Below are 16,505 nucleotides of genomic sequence, written 5' to 3'. Positions count from 1 at the left end.
GGCCGCCATGCAGAAATGCACTCTCTATCCATATGAGAAGCACTGTATGTGTGTAATGGTCAGTCCTGCATTCTCAGCCTCAACCCTGCCCATCGAAAAGATCACATGGACCCAATTGTGCCCCTGAAACTCCAAATGTTTCTCCATTTTCAATAACGGCACTGCCACCAGCATGAAAATTAGATCTTTGCAGGTCATCCTTGTCCTGTTCTGGCACCTGCTGGACACACATGAAAAATCAGGGTCCGACCTCTCATGATGAGTCTGGTTCTGTGACTCATCCTACTGGGGAAAGTTAGGACGACGCCATTAGAGACCTGCATGCATCTTCCATTTTAGGAATCTCATCACTTTTTATGTATCTATTTTTGGTTATTATTGCATTATTTTATAATAATTATTATATCATTATTATGGTAGAACTTTTTTGATATTTTACTTTATCAGTCCTGGAGGCTTCAGTCATCACATACAGTACAGTGAGCGGAGGCTGTGAGCACACCCGGCCTTGCACTGTTGTACTGCACAGCCGGCTGTCAATCAGCGTGCCGGGGCTCCTAGTATTGTTTATGGCATGATTGTGGATTTGTCCCTAATTCTATCTGCAGAGAATCTGCAGGTATCCACAGGGAAACTTGAGGATCTTGATGGAGGCTTTCCTTCTCATGTACAGCACCATGGAATTAATGGTGCTATATAAATAAATAATAATAATAAATAATAATAATGTGGAAACAAATTCAAAACTCTCTTTATTTTTGTCTTTAGATCAAAAGTTTCAAAACTTTTAAAAAGTTTCAAAGACGCTTTTTTTTTTTTTTTTTTTTTTACAAAAATTTGGACCCAAATTTTTGTAGCAATTTAATTTGCACAAATCAATTCATTCTTTTTAGGTCCAAGAATTAATTTAAAAAAATAATAACAAAAAAAAAGTCAAATTGGAGTCAATCTGGCAAATTGGATTTTGTCAGATTCTCTTATTTCTTGAGAGAAAGTCACCACAGAAGGAAAGAAAGCACTGAGACCGGCACGGTAACCCTGCTAGGGACCTAAGAAACTGGCAGCCGAAATCAGTATTCCTGTTATTTAATTTTTTTTTTTTTTTAATTTTCACTTTTTTACAATTGCAAATTTTGATGCAGACCTGCAGATAATCTGCAGCAAAATCTGCAAATATTGTGTTTTATTATGGATTTAATTGCTTTATATATTCACATGCTGGGGACGGGTCCCAGTTCTCCCAGTGCTGGTTCTGCTCTGCTGCGGTGTGTGATATAAGGCAGCGTATAGCACCATATGCAGTAGTAATGTACAGATACATGGAGTATTATGTGATCTGTCATTCTGTTCTTTATGGCAGACGTCTTTGTGACCAGTTTGGCTGTGATCACTATCTGGTTTTCACGCTTCACTATCAGAAGGTAAATACAGAAATCATCCATATATGTGTTATTATGTATCAACTTTCAGAGTGAAATGATTAGCTATAAATTTATAGTTTTCATATAAGAAGAGTTTCAGTGGTTCTGTTTCTATGACAACACTTCCTTCAACTGTATTTCTGCTCCTATTTATCCCCAGGGCTTCTAGAGCCTCATAACAAGAATTTAGAATCTTTTAGTACTGATACATTGTTGCAATCTCCTATGCATTCTGTTTATTTACTGATTTTCCAACTATCAATATTTGCAGTTCTCGCGAAGACGACGTCGTGGCAGAAGTGTTCAATGTATAAGGAGGATGAAGACTTCTCAAATCAACGTCTTATCATTAGAAACGTGGCTGACAGAATAGAGTGTCCTATAAATAATATCACAACATTTCCATTCCTCAAAAATTGCTCGGAATATTTCTTTTATGCAAAAAATAAAACCTATCTTGAAGTGTTAACTAAGGACCTGGGACAGATAAGGTTCCTGCTGGCGTATGGAAAAGGCAAGATAGGAGATGACCTGGAAGCAACTTGTGGAGGTGGGACAACCAAATCTGATGCGAGCAGCACAGAGTATTTTAGGAGAAAAATATTATGATTGAGAAGAACGTCACATACTGATAGTTACAACATGGAAAATCCATGATCTCAGCAGCGCAGAGTATTTCAGATGAAGAGTGTGCTGAACCAGTAAAATGTCTTGTAATGGAAAGTGTTACCAGCAGTACAGAGTATTTCAGATGAAGAGTGTGCCGATCTAGTGAGATGTCTTGTAATGGAAAGAGCGTTACCAGCAGTACAGAGTATTTCAGATGAGGAGTGTGCTGATCTAGTGAGATGTCTTGTAATGGAAAGAGTGTTACCAGCAGTACAGAGTATTTCAGATGAGGAGTGTGCTGATCCAGTGAGATGTCTTGTAATGGAAAGAGCGTTACCAGCAGTGCAAAGTATTTCAGATGAGGAGTGTGCTGATCTAGTGAGATGTCTTGTAATGGAAAGAGCGTTACCAGCAGTACAGAGTATTTCAGATGAGGAGTGTGCTGATCTAGTGAGATGTATTGTAATTGAAAGAGTGTTACCAGCAGTACAGAGTATTTCAGATGAGGAGTGTGCTGATCCAGTGAGATGTCTTGTAATGGAAAGAGCGTTACCAGCAGTGCAAAGTATTTCAGATGAGGAGTGTGCTGATCTAGTGAGATGTCTTGTAATGGAAAGAGTGTTACCAGCAGTGCAGAGTATTTCAGATGAGGGGTGTGCTGATCTAGTGAGATGTTTTGTAATAGAAAGAGCGTTACCAGCAGTACAGAGTATTTCAGGAGAGGAGATTGCTAATCTAGTGTAAGGTCAAAAAGTTAGACCCCAATTCAATTTGTATTTTCCTCATTTTTCTGTAGTAATTACGTTACTTTAGTATTTGCACTTTATTCTCTCTCTATGTTTTGCACCACTTTTTAAGATGTTTTTCTTTTTTAAGTCTTTCATTTAGTTTTCCATATCCAGATGTTTTAAAGAGATTCACAAAATGCGACTTTTACAAAATGTCGCTTTTCTTTTTCGTCTCACTCCAGTCCCTGCCTAGAGTACGGTTTCTGGAGGAAACTTCAATTTGGCGCATTTTTGAGACTTTTTAAAAGTTTTGAAAACTTTTAATCTAAAAGTTGTAAAACTGGTCAAAGAAAAAAATAAAAAGGGTTTTGAATTTTGTGTCAAATTGAGGACCCATGTGCGCCATTTTCACATGCACACAAAAAAAAGTAAATGGATATTGTAAGACAAAATAAAATAAAAGTGACTTCAATAAATCACAAATGATGAATTGGGCCCTGAGAGTTAAGGGTCCTTTCCCAGTATATAGTAGGTGTAATAATAATATCAGCAAGTACCTCCAATTAGAAACATAGTATAGTTCTTCTAATTAGCTATGTGGCTTAGCCCATTTGTAGGGCATTACAGTAGCTTATGTACTTATGGTTATGACTAGAGATGGGTGGACATCTGGATGTTTGGGTCCGGCGGGTTCGGCAGAACAGTTGCAAAAAGTTCACGTAAGGGTACCAGAACAGTACCCAGACCCGAACCCGGACCCCATTCACTTGAATGAGCATCTCGAACATCCAGTGTTTGCCACGCTGTCATGTGCATGACAGTACAGCAAATACTGCTTCTGATCGGCGATGAAATCATCGCTGCCGGTCAGAGAGCTGTGGTTTCCACGATGTCAAAAGACAGCATAAGCGCTCAGCTGTGATCGGAGGTATAAAGTTTACATCCGGTCACTGGTGTAAGTGAATGGGACATCATCCGACACCTGCTGCCGCTAACAACAGCAAGAGCAGGAGAGGCTGATGGGTGAGAAAAACTCTCAAGCTGCTAGCGAGGATCTCACCGAGGTCACTGCAGTTCAGCCCGGCTGGAAACGCAGCCTCAGTGACCGGAGGTAACCTCTATGACGTTACTGCCGATCACTGGCGCTGCACTCACAGCTGCTCATTCACCAGTGGTTGTCAGCCTGGACGGTCGCATCTTGGCACCGTCCAAGTTGACCACGGTTTTCCCCCAAACATGGATTACGGCGTGGGACAGAACGACGGACAGGTGAGGTATACTGTTGTTTTTTTTATTTTAGTTCTATTACAGAAGAACGAGGGCTTCGGTGGAATTAGGCGTTAGGTGAGTATAATTGTGTTTGTAATTTTTAAATAAAAATAGAAAAGTGTTTTTTGTTTTATTTCTAATAAAAGACTTTATTCTGGCTGTGTCTTTATTTACCATATAACTATAGGATTAGTAATGGATAGGTGTCTTATAGACGCTTCTCCATTACTAAGCCGTGGGCATGATGTCACCTGACAATAGAAAGGTGACATCAACCCCAGAAATATGAACCCCACTTGCCACCGCTACAGGGCAAGTGGGAAGATCCGGGCAAAGCATCAGAACTGGCACATCTAAAACAAGTTCCTTTTCTGGGTGGCTGCGGGCTGCTATTTTTAGGCTGGGGGGCCAAAATCTATGGCCTCTTACTAGCCTGAGAATACCAGCCCCCACCTATCTGCTTTAACAAGGCTGGTTGTCAAAAATGGGGGGACCCCACGTCGTTTTTTTAAAATTATTTATTTAAATAATTAAAAAATGCAGCGGGATCCCTCTATTCTTGATAACCAGCCTTGCTGAAGCTGACAGCTGAGGGTTGCAGCCCCCCAGCTATAAGTTTTGCCTGGCTGGTTATTAAAAATACAGGAGAAATCACGCCGTTTTTTTAAATTATTAATTTACAGTGCAAGAGCGGCTGATGAATACTCCTATCGGCCACTCCTGCCCTCACGGCAGAAGGTGTTGGATGATGGGATCAGTAGTCCCATGCGCTGATACCAGTGATCGGAGGTAAACTTTATACCTCTGATCACAGCTGAGTGCTCAAGCTGTCTTTTGACAGCGTGGGATGTTATGATCCGGTGACTTTGGAGCCGCATGAAACTTTCTCTGGAGTAGGTGGAAACTGTACTGACCGCAAACCCTGAACTAACACCGCAGCTAGAAGTAGCCGTGGGGTGTGCCTAACAAACCCTAGACACCTCGACACAGCCGGAGGACTAAATACCCCTGTAAATAGAAATAGGAATACTACCTTTCCTCAGAGCAGAACCCCAAAGGATAGGCAGCCCCCCACAAATATTGACTGTGAGTAGGAGAGGAAAGACACACGCAGGCAGAAAACAGAATTCAGCAAAAGAGGCCACTCTAGCTAAATAGGGAAAGATAGGCCAGAATACTAAGCGGTAAGTATTAAAACCCCTCCAAAAATATCCACAGCAGATAATACAAAAAGTTCCACAATCTAACTAAAGACATGGAATGTATATCTGCAACTCCTGAGAATCCAACAAGACTGAAAAAATACTGACACAATCTAAGCTGGACAAAAAAACAATGAATAGAACTGAATTATTAAGCACACAGCATGTGTGCCACAAAAACAAACTAGACACTTATCTTTGCTGATTTGGCAGCAAGGCAGAAGGAACCAACAAGGACCAATTCCTCCCAAAACCATGGACAACTGGCAAGGACTAATGAATCCAGCATGCCTAAATACCCCAGTCAGAACTGCAATCAGCAGATACACCTGACCAGGGCTGCAACCCAGGGACAACTGAATTACCACCTACAACCACCGGAGGGAGCCCAAAAGCAGAATTCACAACAGTACCCCCCCCTTGAGGAGGGGTCACCGAACCCTCACCAGAGCCCCCAGGCCAATCAGGACGAGCCAGATGAAAAGCATGAACCAAATCAGCAGCATGGACATCAGAGGCAAAAACCCAAGAATTATCCTCCTGGCCATAACCCTTCCATTTGACAAGATACTGAAGCCTCCGCCTCGAAAAACGAGAATCCAAAATCTTCTCAACCACATACTCCAACTCCCCATCAACCAACACAGGGGCCGGAGGATCAACAGGGAACAACGGGTACCAGATATTTCCGCAATAAAGATCTATGGAAGACATTATGGATAGCAAAAGAGGCCGGAAGCGCCAATCGAAAAGACACCGGATTAATAATCCCAGAAATCCTATAAGGACCAAAAAACCGAGGCTTAAACTTAGGAGAAGAAACGTTCATAGGAACATGACGGGAAGACAACCAGACCAGATCCCCAACCCAAAGCCGTGAACCAACACACCGACTACGGTTAGCAAAACGTTGAGCCTCCTCCTGAGACAACACCAAATTGTCTACCACATGAGCCCAAATCTGCTGCAACCTGTCAACCACAGAATCCACACCAGGACAGTCAGAAGGCTCAACCTGCCCAGAAGAAAAACGAGGATGAAAACCAAAATTACAAAAAGAAGGCGAAACCAAAGTAGCCGAACTAGCCCGATTATTAAGGGCAAACTCGGCCAATGGCAAAAAGGCCAACAAATCATCCTGATCAGCAGACACAGAGCATCTCAAATAAGTCTCCAAGGTCTGATTAGTTCGCTCGGTTTGGCCATTTGTCTGAGGATGAAATGCAGAGGAAAAAGATAAATCAATGCCCAGCCTAGCACAAAAGGCCCGCCAAAACTTAGAAACAAACTGGGAACCTCTGTCAGACACAATATTCTCCGGAATACCATGCAAACAAACCACATGCTGAAAAAACAACGAAACCAAATCTGAAGAGGAAGGCAATTTAGGCAAAGGCACCAACTGAACCATCTTAGAGAACCGGTCACAAACAACCCAGATTACCGACATCCTCTGGGAAACCGGAAGATCAGAAATAAAATCCATAGAAATATGCGTCCAGGGCCTCTCAGGGACCGGCAATGGCAAAAGCAAGCCACTAGCACGGGAACAACAAGGCTTGGCCCGCGCACAAGTCCCACAGGACTGCACAAAAGAACGCACATCACGTAATAATGAAGGCCACCAAAAGGACCTACCAACCAAGTCTCTGGTACCAAAAATACCAGGATGACCAGCCAACACAGAACTGTGAATCTCAGAAATCACTCTACTAGTCCATCTGTCAGGAACAAACAGTTTCCCCACTGGACAGCGGTCAGGTCTGTCAGCCTGAAATTCCTGATGAACCCGTCGTAAATCAGGGGAAATGGCAGAAAGAACCACCCCTTCTTTCAGAATGCCGACCGGTTCAAGAACCTCAGGAGAATCAGGCAAAAAACTCCTAGAAAGGGCATCAGCCTTAATATTCTTAGAACCCAGAAGATACGAGACCACAAAATCAAAACGGGAAAAAAACAAGGACCATCGAGCCTGTCTAGGATTCAGCCGTTTGGCAGACTCGAGGTAAATCAGACTCTTATGATCGGTCAAGACCACAATACGGTGCTTAGCTCCCTCAAGCCAATGTCACCACTCCTCAAACGCCCACTTCATAGCCAACAACTCCCGATTGCCGACATCATAATTGCGTTCAGCAGGCGAAAATTTACGGGAAAAGAAGGCACACGGTTTCATCAAGGAACCACCAGGATCCCTCTGAGACAAAACGGCCCTTGCCCCAATCTCAGAAGCATCAATCTCAACCTGAAACGGAAGAGAAACATCCGGTTGACGCAACACCGGAGCAGAAGTAAATCGACGTTTAAGCTCCTGAAAGGCAGAAACAGCCGCAGAGGACCAATTCACCACATCAGCGCCTTTCTTCGTCAAATCGGTCAAGGGTTTAACCATGCTGGAAAAGTTAGCAATGAAACGGCGATAAAAATTTGCAAAACCCCAAAATTTCTGAAGGCTCTTTACGGACGTGGGTTGAATCCAATCATGAATGGCCTGAACCTTAACTGGATCCATCTCAATAGATGAAGGAGAAAAAATAAAACCCAAAAAAGAAACCTTCTGCACCCCAAGAGACACTTTGCCCTTTCTCCAAAGACTCCTTAACATAACTCCGCATAATGGTATGTTCAGGCACAGACAGGTTGAAGAGTCGGCCCTTAGGAAACTTACAGCCTGGAATCAAATCAATCGCACAATCACAGTCCCTGTGCGGTGGAAGAGAACTGGACTTGGGCTCATCGAATACATCCTGAAAATCAGACAAAAACTCTGGAATTTCGGAAGAAGAAGAAGAGGAGATGGACATTAAAGGAACATCATTATGAACACTGTTATGACCCCAATGGCAGAGGATCTCAGAGGTTACAACAAAGTCTGCAAACACAAAATACCAGCTCATAGGGAAGTGGTAACTAGGCTGACTAGGCTATACCTGATCCTAGCACAACAACTAGCAGTAGCCGGGGAACGTACCTACGTTGATTCTAGACGTCTCGCGCCAGCCGGAGAACTAACTAACCCTATAAGGGAAAATAAGACCTTTCTTGCCTCCAGAGAAAAGACCCCAAAGATGGATACAAGCCCCCAACAAATAATAATGGTGAGGTAAGAAGAAAAGACAAACGTAAGAATGAACTAGGTTTTAGCAAAGAGAGGCCCACTGACTAATAGCAGAATATAGGAAGATGACTTATACGGTCAGCAAAAAACCCTATCAAAATATCCACGCTGAATACTCAAGAACCCCCAAACCGACTAACGGTATGGGGGGAGAATATCAGCCCCCTAGAGCTTCCAGCAATATCAGGAATCACATTTTGTACAAGCTGGACAATAATAAGAACAATGCAAATAACCAAAAATAAGGAAGCAGGACTTAGCTTATCTTGCAAAGAACCAGGACCAGCAGACAACAGCAAACAGAAATGAACTGATTACAACGATGCCAGGCACCAGACTGAGAATCCAGGAAGTTTAAATAGCAACACCCCTGGCCTAACGAACCAGGTGGGTACCAAGCTGGGGAAAGACAATCCCAGTGCCATACCACTAGTGACCACAAGAGGGAGCCAAGAAGTATAGTTCACAACAGAACCCCCTGACAACCCCAACTAGTCACAGATATAGACTTACAATCCAACACAGGATTATGTACGTGCAACCATGGAAAACCCAGCACGATGGCATCATGTAAATTATGCAACACCAGAAATCGACAATCTTCCTGATGGGCTGGCGCCATGCGCATGGTCACCTGTGTCCAAAACTGGGGCTTATTTTTAGCCAAAGGTGTAGCATCAATGCCCCTTAAAGGAATAAGGTTCTGCAAAGGCTGCAAGGGAAAACCACAACTCCTGGCAAACTCAAAGTCCATTAAGTTCAAAGCGGCTCCTGAATCCACAAACGCCATGACAGAAAATGATGACAATGAGCAGATCAAGGACACAGATAACAGAAATTTAGGTTGTACAGTACTGATGGTAAATGAACTAGCGATCCTCTTTGTCCGCTTAGGGCAGACTGAAATAACATGAGAAGCATCGCCACAATAATAACACAACCTATTCTGACGTCTGAATCCCTGTCGTTCTGTTCTAGACAGAATCCTATCACACTGCATTGGCTCAGGACTCTGCTCTGAGGACAACGCCACAGCGCGCACAGTTCTGTGCTCCCGCAAACGCTGATCAATCTGAATGGCCAGAGACATAGAATCACTCAGACCGACAGGCGTGGGAAACCCCACCATAACATCTTTAACGGATTCAGAAAGACCCTTTCTGAAAATTGCCGCCAAAGCATCATCATTCCATTTAGTCAACACAGACCATTTTCTAAATTTCTGACAATACAATTCTGCCGCCTCTTGACCCTGAGACAGGGCCAACAAGGTCTTCTCTGCTTGATCCACAGAATTAGGTTCATCATATAATAGTCCTAAAGCCTTAAAAAAGGAATCTACATTAAGCAAAGCCGGATTCCCAGATTCCAGGGAAAATGCCCAATCCTGTGGATCGCCACGCAGCAGGGAAATAACGATTTTAACCTGCTGAATGGAATCACCAGAGGATCGAGGTCTCAAAGCAAAAAACAGTTTACAGTTGTTTTTAAAACTCAAAAATTTGGACCTGTCACCAAAAAACAAATCAGGAGTAGAAATCTTCGGCTCTAAAACAGGAGTCTGAACAATATAATCAGAAATTCCCTGTACCATAGCAGCAAGCTGGTCTACTCGAGAAGCTAATTCCTGAACATCCATGCTAAACCAAGACTCCTCAGCCACCCAGAGAAAAAGAGGGAAGAAAAGGCAAAGCAAACTGCAGAAAAAAAATGACTCAACACCTTTCTTCCCTTCTTCTGAGATGCATTTAACTCATTGTTGGCCAGTTGTACTGTTATGATCCGGTGACTTTGGAGCCGCATGAAACTTTCTCTGGAGTAGGTGGAAACTGTACTGACCGCAAACCCTGAACTAACACCGCAACTAGAAGTAGCCGTGGGGTGTGCCTAACAAACCCTAGATACCTCGACACAGCCGGAGGACTAAATACCCCTATAGATAGAAATAGGAATACTACCTTGCCTCAGAGCAGAACCCCAAAGGATAGGCAGCCCCCCACAAATATTGACTGTGAGTAGGAGAGGAAAGACACACGCAGGCAGAAAACAGAATTCAGCAAAAGAGGCCACTCTAGCTAAATAGGGAAAGATAGGACAGAATACTAAGCGGTCAGTATTAAAACCCTTCCAAAAATATCCACAGCAGATAATACAAAAAGTTCCACAATCAAATTAAAGACATGGAATGTATATCTGCAACTCCTGAGAATCCAACAAGACTGAGAAAATACTGACACAATCTAAGCTGGACAAAAAAACAATGAATAGAACTGAATTATTAAGCACACAACATGTGTGCCACAAAAACAAACCAGACACTTATCTTTGCTGATTTGGCAGCAAGGCAGAAGGAACCAACAAGTACAAATTCCTCCAAACACCATGGACAACTGGCAAGGACTAATGAATCCTGCACGCCTAAATACCCCAGTCAGAACTGCAATCAGCAGATACACCTGACCAGGGCTGCAACCCAGGGACAACTGCATTACCACCTACAACCACCGGAGGGAGCCCAAAAGCAGAATTCACAACAGTGGGAGCCGCGGCTCTCTGACCGGCTGGGATGATTTCACCGTTGATCAGAAGCTGTGTTTGCCATGCTGCCATGCACATGACAGCGCGACAATCACCTGGTGTTCGGGCAGCTGAACCCGAACAGTAACACAGACTTTCTGATGAAGTCCGTGTTCAGTGTCCGTGCCCGCAAAGTAGGTGTTCGGTACGGACGCCAAACTTTACTGTTCGGGTTCATCCATCTCTAGTTATGACCAGTGACACCAACAACTAACTGTCACTATATGATTGGATGATTGGTTGTAACCATGGATATCTAAGCTACTGCAATGCCCTGCACATGGGCTAAACGACATAGCAAATCAGAAAAACTATACTACATATTTAATTGGAGTTAATTGCTAATATTATAATTATTATACTCATTACATATTTGGATAGGATCCAGCAGATGTGACTACCCCTTTACGAAGTGAAAGAAGTATTTCAGTATAGGATTGTTCTGATCCTGTGGGAGGTAGGGATGTTACTGAGGACGAGACTTTTTGGATACCTTTACTGTAATATGTTGCTCTCAAAACTGCATCTATTAACACTATTTGTTCTTCAGAGCGGGTGACTGACAAATCAGTGATGGAAAAGATATCTGAATGCAAAAAGTCTTCTGACAGCTCAGTGGACATGAAAGAGACTGAGAACAAGAGTAATTCCATGGCTGAAAACAAGAAGACTCAGATCGTGAAGATTACAGTCGAAATTTTACTTTGGAGTCGCTCTTCCAATATTATTCTAGTTGCTGTACAGATTCCATCAAAAAATTAAGAGGTAATTTACACATTTTACATAAAGTCGAATTCCTAATCAAAGCCGCACAACCTAATGTCAACTTGTTACTAAGTATCCACAATAAAGATTCAAGGGAAGGAAGAAGGATTACACTGAAAATAGACCAAAGCCGAGTGTCAAGAAAAGAGTAAGTGTGCACTCTCACATCTGGTGGATCATGCGGGCAAAACAAAACACAATGTTAATTTTCACAATTTTGCCGCAGTTTTGATAAAAAAAAGCCTCTCAACTGTTACCCTAACTACAAATGGCTACCAGTTGAATGAGTAGGAAGTAACAGTATCAAAAAGTTGTTTGGAAGATTAAAGTTCTATTTGCAATGATGAGGATGTCATCCTGGCAGAGGGTAAGGTCATTTCAATCTCTGCTCCTGCCATCTGCCCCTTCCCTTCTAGACCTCTCAAAAAACACCAGGGCAAAGTGACCAATTAGAGCTTAGCTTTACCTGGTTAAAAAGTATCAAAAAGTTACATAACCCCAGAATCATGTTCCCCAAAATCTTCCCTACTTTTACAGCCAAATTACAGTATCGTAGCATCCTTTAAATTTTTTATTGAGGCGCCTCTGAAAGTCACCAACTCTACTGCTGATATGAAAAGCAGGAGGGCTGCGTACGTTGGCAGTGACGAGGACATTCGTCAGCACTGGTGCATACATGTTATGTTATATCATGTAGTGCAGAAGGTGGTGGACTTGCATAATAGAAGCAAAAGTGTTTCAGTTTTTTATCAGCCACAAACTATTTTTGCAGCACGAGATTATCAAAGCTTTCAAACCAACAGATTTATATTTGTATTTCTAGTCACTGTTCAAAAGTCGTTCTGACCATTTCTGGCCATTATTGGACCTGTATTCTGCATTTTTTCACTAGTTTTCTCCTCTGTATACTGTGTCTCTAATTTTCAGCTGTCTCTAAGCTAGTGAGAATAGACTGGTTGATCTGATGTTGATTCTTGATCTCCTTTCTCTATGTAGAACATATTCAGAAGCAGCAACATGGAGGACATTATACTGCAGCACTGAGCAGAGTAGCTGTGAATCCATCATCAGAGTAAGATAACACACTTAGTTCCCTCTCCATAGATTTTAATAGGCAGCTGTAATCTGACAGATGGAGTGTTAAATTAGGAATGCCTGGAGGGTGAGGCAGTCTTTTATTTATATGGAGAAGTCCATAGTGTCCTGGGCACAATAGTGAATGGTAATTTCCAAAGGTAATAAATTGAGAACAGGAAGACTCACAGGGGCAGTTTTTTTTCTTTTCATAAGCATTGATCATTAAACTTTTTTCATTGCTTTGACAGATCGGTTTACTTGTCTGGGAAGAAAAGATAACAACAATGGCTGTGAATCAATCCCTCCCTTTAGAAGATCCTCCCAATAATCCCATCAGGAACACCATCTACTGATCGGATGGATATTCTTCTCAGCTAATGAAGTAGAACACTGTCTTTAATTACCACCATATTTATTATGAGTTTTAGAAACTTTTTGCACCTTGTCATACAAAAGAGCATGACTTCGCTGAAAATAGACAGAGACAGCTGGAGAGATTCATCTAGAGGTTCACGCGTTTTAATGAATTCAAAAGAAAAACAAAAGGAAACATGGCACCCCTGGCTTGTAGGTGCCCAAATAGGCATCTACTGACTCTCCAGTCACCCCTTTCAATTTTCTTAGTAAAGATCCTAACACCGTAAGTGAATGATACAAGATTTTTCCTATTAGATATTAAATCCTTTTTAAAACTTATTTCAGAACTAGGATATATCAATAATGAGACCCTCTTAGGTTTGTTTGATATCAGCAGTCTGTATTCTTGTATTCTGCACACCAAGGTGTTGGCATCTGTCAAGAATCTATTCACAACATCTCAACATGACTCTGCAGTTATTTATGAATGTATTTATATACCTTGGTTTTTACTGAAAACTTTTTCCTCTTTCAGGACACATTTTATCTTCATATAGAAGGAACCGCAATGGGCTCAAATTTAACCCCTCATTTGAAAAATGTGAATAAATGCTAATGGTGCACTGGGTGGTCATCTCTGAGACCACTATATAACAGCATAATGAGGTTCCCTTGTCCTGATCTCTATGCTGCACTCCAGTAAGAAGTATACGTGTACATCTATTACACATCTATCATTATTCCTCTGAACAAATCCTTCACATCAGCTGTCTAGTCCAAGCACTGTGATATGATCATCGTCCAAGTTATACGGCAATCTGACTGCGCACCTCAGGATAAGGTCCGGTAATGAGTATTTTGTTATATGCGCTTTTATTGTGTTTTTGCTGTAGAAAAGCACAAAAGCATTTTCCACTTGCATTCAATCTGCAAATAAAATCTGCAAATAAAATAAATATTTACTGCAAGAAAAACTGATGTGTTTAAATTTCGGCAAAGTAAAAAAAAGAAGACCGTTAAGGATAAAAGAGAAAATGCACGATTTCCTCTCAAGGTACCCCCAAAATGGGCCTCCAACCCATATGTATCCCCCACATTTAGCCTGCACCCACATATGTACCACTTCATGTGGTCTATACCCCCACATATAGCTTACCCATATGTACCACTTCATACAGCCTGCAAACCCCATATGTTCCCCCACATATAGCCAGCATTCCCTATATGTACCGCTTTATATAGCCTAGTCCCCTATCAAGAACAGCCTACTCTCCATGTTCACAGGCTCTACCAATGAGCCACAGCTTATAATAGTATACATAAGAGTATTTGGTAATCTTGACCTCTACTGCTGTCAACCAGACCCAGAAACAGAATATACATATCCATAGAGATACATTGGGTACATAACAATATATTTCTATTGTCCCTGTATACTGAAGTGAAGAAAATGATTTTTTTTGTTCCTATAAAAGTAGTAAAAATAGTAATGACCAATTGTAAAATATCATTGCTTTTCCTGAGTCTCCCCAGCATTTGAACCCACAATTTCAACATTACAGGTAAGAACCTAAGATATTGAGCAACCATCTCTGATGATGTCACTAGTAGGCGGATTACATAGAGATACATTGTACAGGGCAAAGTATTGCTATGTATTTGTATCCTAGACATGAATAAGATTTTTTCATCCTATAAAATCGCTAAAAAATACTAATGAAAAACACTTGATAATGAAAAAAATAATGTCATATTTATTATTTAAAAAGAAAATGCATTAAAAATCACAAATCTGCAAATAACACTGACATATTTGTGTCCCTGTAATGTTTCTTTTAGGCATTTTCCCCCCTATTTGATGCAATTTTGGTGCAGATATAAAGCAGAGTTTTTAACACTTTTTGAATATTACAGAAAAACATTGATTCTGTGTTAAAACATGCAAGTGTTTTTTTCAGAAGAAGCTTATAGGGAAAAATTGCACCAAAACCGCAGAGTTCAGCAGCGTCTTTGGACGCACAAAGAGAGGAGATTCATGGAATCTCATCTACTTTGCTTGGAAATTTAACCCTTGTTCACATGTTGTGTAAATATTTTCTGCTGCTTTTTTTTTTGCACAAAAATTCTGCTGTTTAATTACCAAGAAAAATGGATGTAATTTCCTGAGAACTGCGCTCACTGCGGTCTAAAGACGCCGCTGAACTCTGCGGTTTTTGTGAATTTTTTTCTCTTTGGAGGCTTCTATGTGGAGCCTAAAAAAAATGCATGTAAAAAACTGTAGAGAGTTTATTAAGTGCAGAATCAAAGCTTTTCTGTACTATAAAAAACACATTGAAAACACAGCTTCATATCTGCACCAAAAATGCATCAAATAAGGGGGAGAAGATTGTTATTGTGTAGTTTAGTGCGGATCCTGCAGAAAACAAAAAACACAGTATTTCTGCAGTGTGTGAACACGGCCTTACAGACAAAAGAAGCTGGAGGTCGTATAGTGACGCTACATAAAGATGAGAAAGTTCTGGCGGCTTTGGCTATGAATGAAGGAATGAAAAATAATCCCCAGGTCCCAACTAGAGATGAGCAGGACACAGAGGACGTCGCTGCAGGCCTGGGGAATCAAAAGCCGCACTGGGGAGGCTGGAGGGTTAGAGATCCGCAGCCTCCCGTCAAGCTGCCAGGTACCACTGACCTGGACAATGGACCATAGACCAGAGGATCGTCTCTAGTCCCAACCATCACGGATACAATGGACAGTCCCGGTTTGGGTTCTACGCCCTGCAGTTTCATGTGGACAACTCCTCCTGTCAGAGGAGAAAGAAATAGTAAATGAGCGTGGATTGGGGTGTGGCCAGGGACATGGCCAAAATTTGCCAGGGTGCGCTACACATAATCTGTCGATCTTTCCATTCTTCAAAAGTTGTGAGGTGTGTACCTTGCACCTCCCATATACCTTGCACCCACCATATAGCGTGCACCCCCATGTACCTCCATATATAGCCTGCACTCCCATATGGACCCTGCACCCCTCACGTTCCTTGCACCCCCATATGTACCCCCACATACTGTATATCCTGCACCACTATATGTACCCCCACATATAGCCTGCACCCCATATGTATCCTGCACCTCCATTTGTACCCTGCAGCCCTATATCTATCCTGCTCCCCAAATATACCCCACATATAGCCTGCACCCCATATGTATCCTGCACCTCCATTTGCACCCTGCGGCCCTATATCTATCCTGCACCCCCAAATATACCCCACATATATCCTGCACCCCCATATGTATCCTGCAGCCCCATATGTATCCAACACCTCCATTTGTACCCTGCCGCCCCATATACCCCACATATAGCCTGCACACCATATGTACCCTGCAG

At 42.0% G+C, this 16,505-nt stretch overlaps 1 long non-coding RNA gene across 1 annotated transcript; it reads left to right on the top strand.

Annotated features, from left to right (window-relative positions):
- Window positions 1-12,705: 12,705 nt before the first annotated feature.
- On the top strand, window positions 12,706-13,708 carry LOC143768740 (uncharacterized). The gene is made up of 3 exons (XR_013214004.1): window positions 12,706-12,761; window positions 13,015-13,148; window positions 13,659-13,708. It is a non-coding gene; the product is annotated as an uncharacterized LOC143768740 (long non-coding RNA).
- The last annotated feature ends 2,797 nt before the right edge of the window (window positions 13,709-16,505 follow it).

This window comes from Ranitomeya variabilis, chromosome 4 (genome assembly GCF_051348905.1).
Source record: "Ranitomeya variabilis isolate aRanVar5 chromosome 4, aRanVar5.hap1, whole genome shotgun sequence".
NCBI lineage: Eukaryota > Metazoa > Chordata > Amphibia > Anura > Dendrobatidae > Ranitomeya > Ranitomeya variabilis.
The sequence above is the reverse complement of the archived record's forward strand: the minus strand, read 5'-3'. Positions and strand labels throughout refer to the sequence as shown.